Source organism: Parambassis ranga, chromosome 4, assembly GCF_900634625.1.
Source record: "Parambassis ranga chromosome 4, fParRan2.1, whole genome shotgun sequence".
NCBI classification, from domain to species: Eukaryota; Metazoa; Chordata; class Actinopteri; family Ambassidae; genus Parambassis; species Parambassis ranga.
In genome coordinates, this window is record NC_041025.1 from 24,087,051 (window position 1) to 24,095,955 (window position 8,905).

At 45.6% G+C, this 8,905-nt stretch overlaps 1 protein-coding gene across 2 annotated transcripts in view; it reads right to left on the reverse strand.

The window, feature by feature from the left end:
• Window positions 1-4,777, reverse strand: part of pde4dip (phosphodiesterase 4D interacting protein) — a 66,718-nt gene extending 61,941 nt beyond the window's left edge. The window contains exon 1 of one of the 2 annotated variants that reach the window (XM_028402993.1): window positions 4,760-4,777. The gene's annotated coding sequence lies outside the window, so the exon portion shown is untranslated. Of the gene's footprint in view, window positions 1-605; window positions 739-4,759 lie in introns of those variants that run through there. The other variant, XM_028402992.1, reaches the window with a different exon arrangement.
• Between the last annotated feature and the right edge of the window lie 4,128 nt (window positions 4,778-8,905).

Consider the following 8,905-nt stretch of genomic DNA (forward strand, 5'->3'; position numbering starts at 1 on the left):
TGGTCTACAAAAATGTGAGCTAAGCTTTTGGGTCAAAGATCTGGTTTTACCTGAGAAACTGTCCTTTATCTGACTGCAATACCTCTGAGGTTATCAGTGTTATGAAGGTGTGTTCATGGCCTGAAGCAGAAGTCACTCACAAGACAGCAGAAGCCATAATCTTCATGCAGACCTCACTAATATTTCAGTTTGGATTGTCCTTTGGTCTCTGATTGGATGTGGGGAAGTCTTATCTCTCTCTCTGCCTGCTTCTCATCAGGCCCACAGCTTTTGATGTGGCATGGACACGTTTCTGCTCAGTGCCACTCAGGAGCATCAGAAGCCTCATTTTAATGAGGTAGATTCCATTTCCTGCATTCTGGTGGATTCTAACATGTTGTTAACATCTATTCTACCTACAGAAGTAAACAGTTAACCCAATAACTACTTCACAGACAGACTTAATGATATCTCTTGTCCATCGTGTCTGGGGAGGGAGCAGATATGACAACTTATCGTAAGCCAAATGATACCATCTACTGTAACTTAAAGTAAACAATAGCAAACACGTCCTCCTCTGATTGATCAGGCTCAGAAAGGGAATCATCGTTCAGGTTCTGTCTCACCTTCACTGTGCTGTATGATGAAGCACCCTCCAGTAGTGATCCCGTAGTAGTGTCCCGGTGGATCTCACTGAGACCAAAGTAAAGTGTGGACCTGCAGCTTTTAAATTAGTAGTTAAAACTGTGTGTGTGGATTTGTTTCAAAGCAGCTTGACAGGACCTGCAGCTCAGAGAGGAGAGGGGATAAACACTGGAAGGTAACAAGGAAAGAAGGAGGAGAAGCAGTGTGATGAGGATAATCACAGGGAGGCTCTTTCTCCTCCTTCTCATTGCATGTCTGTCTCCTCTCTTCCTGTAAGTCCCTCCCTCTTTAGTCAGTCAGGGAGCTGACAGAACAGCAGCCACCACCTCTGTGTAAAACTACATCTTCACCTAACAGCTCATGGTTGTGGAGTCAGAGAATCAGCAGGTCTTACGTCCTGGCCTCATGTTTGGAGCATCACAGTCCTTCTCAGGTTAAATCATCACATCTGCCGAAAATAAAGATGTGACCTCAGACCACTGCAGTCATGTGTAAAACTGTATGACTCAATAATACTATCCTTTATAAATATAACTATAAACTGTGTTGGTACCTGTTTATTTCTACAGGAGAGTTGGACAGTTTAACATGGAGGCGTGATCTCCAACATTCACTCCAAGGTGAATTGACTGGAATTTGGTGTTCAGTGTTAAAGGTCACAAAAACTCTGCTTATGATAAAACACAATATTTTAAAACATGAATATTTTAAGGTCACTGTGTGTTATCCCTCAGAACGATCAAAAGTGTCAGAGCGACCTCAGCAGCTCATCACACTGAATGAAGCCTGGCAGTTTTGGCTGATTGCATAACGTGTTTGGTCAAGCAGGGGGAATGATGTTCTGTTCCTAACCCTGACCCCCTTCAGACCTGCAGATGGCCTGCCTCTGGTCCCACAGCGCCTCAGTGCACCGGCTGCATGTGTGGAATGTAGGTACGTGAGGATATATCTCTTCTCTGGTCGAGAGAGAGAGAAAGAGAAAGGACAGTGAGAGGGAGGGGAGACAGATTCCATGAATTTTTATCACAAAACAAGAACATGTGTGTATGGGTGTGTGTGTGTCTGCAGGTTACACAAAGTCCTGAATGTGGAATGTACTTTACAGAAACTTCCCTGTGCTGCAGGTGCTCACAGGCTGAGTTTAAAGGGCCATGTCACAGTTTCTCAGAGTTGTGACACTTCTTCTGCTGATCAAAGTGCACATGAGACTCTTGCCATTGCACTCAGCTGTCATGGCCGGACAGGCTTTTCAGCTGAATCTTGCTAGATGAAGATCATCATTCAATCATTTTCAGCACAGCCAACGGGACATGGTGACATCACTACTGATGGAGTTTGTAACCACTCCCAACCAGAGACCAAAGAACCATCCAAACATTGGAAACTGTCCCACATCAGTGAGGTCCACAGATGATGGCATCTGTTTTCTGGCAAAGGAGACCAACAAGTTTCAGCAAGAGGAGGAATGCTGCAGAGCACAAGTCCACCATCATCACCTGATTTACACCCTCAGACTCTTCCCTAAGACCCCGTTCACACTGAGGAAATCAGTCCAGCTAGAGCTGGATTCGGGCCATATCTGGATATATCCAGAGAGTTTTTTTCTGAGTCTGAACAACGCGAATCTGGATATATCTGGATTGATTTCAATCCACCTCTCAGAGGTGGATCTAGCCGGATCAGATAAGATAAGATAAGATCCGTTAGCAACGTCATACTTCCGGGTTCATGGGACCGGGTCGTGTACAAAAGCCGTATGTAAAGAACCGTCGAACTACGACAGCTTTGCCTCGAGTTTATTTTCCACAGGGCTACAAAGGAATAAACTGCTTTTTGAACTGAAAAAAACAAAGAACGAGCGACACAGGACAAAAAAAATAAATAAATAAACGTCCTACCGTGGCCTAAACGGACTCTGTATATTACGAGGAGCCACCTAGCGGTTTGGAGGACAACAAACAAGCCGGGTTAAGCTGGATTGAGCTCTGACACACACGTGTGTGATAGCCAGATTTGAAAATAGGTCTGAACGTCCAGCTAAAAGACGATCTGGATTCAATCCTACTCTAGCTGGACTGACTTTCTCTAGTGTAAACGGGGCCTAAGATGGAGGAGGAGCTTAGTCGTCCCAGCTGTGGACCAACAAGACAGACTTCCACAGGGACCAGATCTGTATGTTCTACTAATTATGTAAAGGTAGGAGAGGACTGTGTTTAAAAACAAACGCTCATACTGTATCTTCCTTATGAGTTAGCATCATGACCACAACAACTTTCACACTGACTTCCCCACAGCGTGCAGAGTTACAGCCTCACAGAGCTCCTGTCTAATGAGACACACATGCTTCATAAACAATGCAGCCATGCACAGCGTCCATAATGCGCTTCACTCTCACCCGGCTCTATTATGAATTATGTGTGTAATTACATGATTATGATCTGCCGAAAGTCAGACGCAGAAGCTGAAAGACTTCAATCCGACATCCACAGGAAAGATCTCGCTGCAGCACTGTGTGATAAAGGCCGGTGAGACGATCTCCTCTGAGATCTGGAGGTATGTTCTGACACTTTTTGCTCCACCAGCTGCAGGGAATAGGCCACGGGCCAGCTCGTTCTGTCTGATTAGATCCAGGAGTACCTTCTGCCTGCTGGGAGGGACTGAGCCGTCTAAATGAACTGAGCGAGTTGACAGTGAGGATCTTTCCGACACAGCCAAGAGTCTGAGTGACAGCAGCTTTTCATCGTCATGCTGATGTGATGCTGAACTGATGATTTTAGTGTTTAGTGTGAGCAGATGGACAGTATTATTGCCCTGCATGTGTTTTCACTCGAATCAATGCATTTATTATTAATACGATGACGCATTCAAAGGCTCATATTACTAAACACTGCTTTTACAAATAATCAATAACCCAGTGTGATGTTTTGGCCTGAACAACAAGGACTCACAGCCTTAAAGGGACAGTTCGCAACTTTTCTGAAACGATGACGCCACAGCTCCCTCTCTCCCTCAGCCCGCATGCACTCACTCTGACGACAACAAACGACTGAACCTATGATTGCTTTTACAGACGAATCTTCTGCTCCAGCAGGCAGACATGGAGAGCAGCATACCACCATGTTGTTCTGTTTACATCGCCTGAAGTTTGCGTGCATGAACCATGTCTTCTTTTCTGTTTTTTTGCGTGTGTTTGTGGTAGCGTTACAGCACCACTCACAGGTCATATGTACTACAGCATTTTCAGTGATTTTGTGTGGATTCGTGTGGACGCACACATTTACGGAAAACGTTTTGGAAACCAAAACGACTTTGTCGCTGTGTGGAATTGGTCTTAATATGCACAATTAAGAGCACAAGGGCTTAAAGTGACAGGCATCACAAGCCTCCAACTTAATAATAAGACGTTTTGTTGGGCAAGATTTTAATGTTGCCTGAGTTTAAGTAGAACAATTATATGAGTCAATTCAGCCATTTTGGTGGCTTCTTTCTTACTGTACCTGGCAGTGTCACAGTGGACACATAGAATGGTGTTTCCTCCTCCTGATGAGGGATGTGAACGAGATCAATGCTGGCAGGAAACAAACTCTATTCTTCAGTTGCCTTGTTAGCATTATTAGCAAACAGCTACCTGCCTCAGAGCTATCAGACTGTACTGACAAACAGAACTGTTAGGAAGAGACTACAAAGGGATTTAAATCACAGAGCTGGTGTTAAAAACAGAATATTTCACATCATACAGTGTAGAGCCATCACAACAAGGCTCTGTGTGATGTCATGGAAGGTTATTCCATTCACAGCCTCAGATAAAATCACAAACAAGCTCTCACACTGAGTCTAAAACTCCACGGGAAACTTGCAGTCCAGGCCCCAGCACTGTGCCACAGCTCAGAAATCTATAAACCAATACTGAACAGGAACCCGTTACTGGGTCACATCAGTCAGACACCTCCTGCAGACACACCAGACAGCTGTCACACAACAGCTGACAACACTGGAGCCAGTGTGCAGTCCACTGCAACAACAGTGACAACAAGAGAACCTGCTGAAACAACACAGCAGCTGAATGTCACTGCTCCACATTCCTCTGATGTAACTCCAGCACAGCGCACACTGGACGTCTTCACTGCCTGCTTACCCCTCACTTCCTCCCGCTCAGTGCCGTAGGTCTCCTCTCCATCCTCCTCTAATCACGTCGAAGGGAAACTCCGCGAACATCTCCGGGATCCGTTAAGTAGACATCCAGCCCCGGTTACAGGAGTCCCGATCCCTCCGCCAGCATCCCTGATGAGGACCACCTTAGTCTGGAGTCAGAGATGCTGCTGCTGCTGCTCCCGTTTCCGCTCATTGGTCGACGGCAGAGGGGGACACCCCCTCCTCCCGCGACCCAATAACGGGAACACTGGATGCTCACGCGTCAGCTGCCCCCCCCCCCCCCCCCCCCCCCGTGCCTCCCAGCGGTGCGGCGTGCCCAAACATCAAAGGGAAAAGCCTCGTGATGCGCAGGGGAGGGTCGATGCTTTGATCAGCCCCCCAACAAGAAGGAGTACCGTCATACACTTAAAGTCAACAAACTGTCAACAAGAACGGAACCTAGGACTCACAGGTCCAGAATATGTGCAGCTCTGTGGTTATAATCATCACCCCTCACTCTCCCACTAAATCTGCTTCCCTCACAGGAGTCGGTGCCAACCACTGCTGTCATGTCACCTGGTGGCCAATTTATGAACTACACCTCCATCAATAAAGGCCCGACATATACCTAACAGCAACATACGGGTCCCTCACTGACACTATGTATGCTTGATGAATGCAACACTGCACAGATGAAGGGATGTAAACAGAACTCAAGCTTTGGTATGACTACAGCTCCCAGAATGCACTGGGCTGGTTGCTGATCAGAGTCATTTAAGTGACGTTAAACTGTCTGTGTCCACACAGAGACAGACTGTTTCTTTTGGGGGTCATGGAGTCTGGATCCAGCTCTCCTCTGTCCATGTGTGGACCAAAGCTGTCCTGTCAAATGTTTGTGGACGCTGCAGACAGAGACTCCAGCAGCTGTCCCTGCCCGGGGACCAGCTACTCGCTGGCTGGCAGAGGACAGTGACTCCTCTTTCTCACCCTGATGTTCGTCTGGAAGTCCCACATCAACCCCTGAAGTCTGTGATGCTGCTCCAGGCTCATATATAAGAGAAAACAGGATGTTTCCTGAGATCCTATCTGTACATTTCAACATTAACAACAATATAAGGTTTTCCACCATTAACTTTGTACATTTCCACACGCAATACTGACAAATTTAGCAGTGAAAAACTAGGAAGCAGGATGTGTACTTTGAGCAGCAGCTCCAGCAGATGAGGTGTTTTTGGCTTTTACTAATAAATGAATGTTGAGCCGACTGCATGGACGGTGTGTGAGACGTTACGCTGTCTGTGTGTCCTATATAAAAATGAATCCCTCCGTGCATGCGTGTGGTTTCTGGGTGTGTACGTGTGTTGCTGAGTGACGTTACGTTTATGAATGTTTCTGCGGCAGAAAGGACGCGGCCCTCTCTTCAGTTTCCTGCTCTGTTTGTTTGAATTTGTCACAATTGTGTGCGACGAGCCGGCTGAAGTCAGGACGTGTCAGCTGACTGTTAATATTAGCTCATTCCTGCACTCCGAGCTGATGGAGTGATCAAAAGCTTCATCGCTGCTCCGGCCTGGCACTGACATCCAGCACAGCCTCGCCCCTGCTGGCCCGCAGGTGGGCCCGTCATTACAAACACATGTCACAGAGCTGCTCACCCCCTGAACCCACACATCTCTGCTGATATTTGGCATGTCCCTCATTCTTCATAAACACCATTCATTTACTGATTTTGCTTCACCTGTTTTCTGCTGGTTGAGGTCACAGGTCCTCACGATGACAAAGCTGACTGCACAATATTTTAACTGTTTCCATGTTTCCACTCCATGTTCAAGCTCAAACACTTCTACACTCCTGGAAAAGAAGCGCCTGTGTGCCTACGTTCACTCCTCATGTGGTTGCAGTGCAATGAAACGCCAACGTTCTGGCAGCAGATGGAGTCAAAGTGTCTCAAAGAGAATGACCTCTCCAGGAGCATGTCATGAAGACCAACAGGGACTGGAAACTTGCACTGGTTTCTGGTATGGACGTGGCAACCTCCTGGGCTGATGAATGAAGCCTGACTCACACTCTGAGCTTCCTGCCTCAACTACTGCCGCCAACCACAGGTCTGCTGGCTCCACCTCTCTGGATTTGGATTAACAAGAAGTGTAGGTGGACTCAGAAGCTGCCAAAAATGTATTCTTGGTGAAAATGTATTCATGTGAAAGTTGAAAATGTCTTATAAATCTCATAACTCTTAGCATCACTTCCTACAGACACACAGTAAACCGTCTTGCATGAATTCTTGTCACCTGTTCAGCAGGAAATGCACTAAAATGGAATAAAAACTATAAAATAAAAAATATTTTCTGTTCACCTCCAGCAGCAGTTGTCCAAAAGTTGTACTAGCTCTCTGGCTAATTATACTGTTAGCTGTTATAGAAGTTGTTAGCTTTAGTGGCTAGCTTTAGTTTAGTGGTTAGCATTAACGTTAGCTTGTTTTTAACCAGTTTTAGCCTTACCACGAAATGAAACAGAACACAGATGAAACTCGACGACGTTAAAGAGAAAATAATGTACATATTTATTTATTATTTATTGAAGACAGCATGCTAACCAGTTAGCCGCAGTGTATCCTCACGGTACCACTAGGTGGTGTCGTGAGTTCAGTCCGCACTCAGTGAAGCGGAGAAGTGTGAGAGTTCGCGGTGTGTTTTGTTTTTGTAAATGCAAGGTGTTGGAAAACCAACCTGTGTGATGAACTGATGGACGGGCTGCATGCTGTTTGCTTGCTGCCGGGACCCGGCTTCTGTTCCTCCGCGGTGCCTGGTGCCGGAGGACCGGGGTAGCGGAAGTGATGGCTAATTAGCATGTCCGTGCTCTAAGGTTAAGCTGGAAAAACCTTCCCTTAACAGAGGTGGTGGCCTCAGACATCATCTTTCTACCACATACAATGCAGTGATTCCATCCATTCCCAGGAAGTTTGCACAGACTCACAGTAAGAACAAAGGGCTGTCAACCAGTCCCCCTCCGGCAGTTTCATAGTCGTTAGCCAGTCGTTAGACACACCTGGCCCAGTCAGCCAGAACATCACAGGTAAGTATGGAAACATTTAGTGCTATTGTTTTTTCAGTTTTTAAGTTTTTACCCAGACCCACCCACATAGGTCTGTAACCACATATAAACCATGTTTCCCCACCAAACAGTTAGAACTGATGAAGCTGCTTGGTTGAGCAGAGAAACATCTTCTAGAAAACTCTACAAGTCCAGACGCCTTGCCTCAATCTTCTCTACGTGCTCTAAGCTAATACCGAACCTCAACCTGCCCGCTGCCCACCGACCTGTCAAAGCACTACACGGTAGGACCTGGGGGACGTTATTTAGCTACACAATGCGAATTCTGTGCAGTACGGACTAATATAAAGTTATTTTATTTGACGTAGGTCCTTGGTACACTGGTTAAATGACCCTTTGGAGTCAGTAAACAATCTTTGAAGGTGTAGTAGTTGCTGCTAGCTACCGGCAGGCTAATGATTAGCATCTTAATGGAGCTAAACTAGCATAACACTTTTATCTAGCTTTTTTATCTGAGCTCATTCTGAGGTTTTTCTACATAGAACATTATTTGACAGAAGTAGAAGTTGTAGTTGGACCTAAAGGAAATTATTTCCATTATTATACACTGACAATTAGCTGGTGTCAGTTTAGAATAGAATGTATTAATCCCTTAAGGAAATTCAGGTACCAGCAGAAATACAACACCGACAGTAAGAGCAAGATTAAATAGAATAAAATAGAATATATAATTATCTGTTTTCAGTTTTCAAGGTATCTGTGAGACCTGCTGTTTCCTTCAAGAGGAAATGAAACACCGACTGTAGTTTGGATAAAAACTGATTGATGATTAAAATATATTCAGCTACATATTTCACACTCAGCAGGTTTGTTTTTGTGTCCTGATCTTCTTGAACCCTGTTCAAATACAATCCATCAACTTGCAGACTGTGACAGAAACATTTGTGGGTTTAGAGGGAAAACAGTGCAAGATAAATAGAGTGGACTCTTGGAGAGTTGTGTTCTCTTATTCGTCTCTCCCCTCTTGTCTTTTGCTCCCACTCCCATCATTCCTGCTGTCTCTGTAGATTTAAGATGTTTGCCTCGCTCAGAAGGAAAA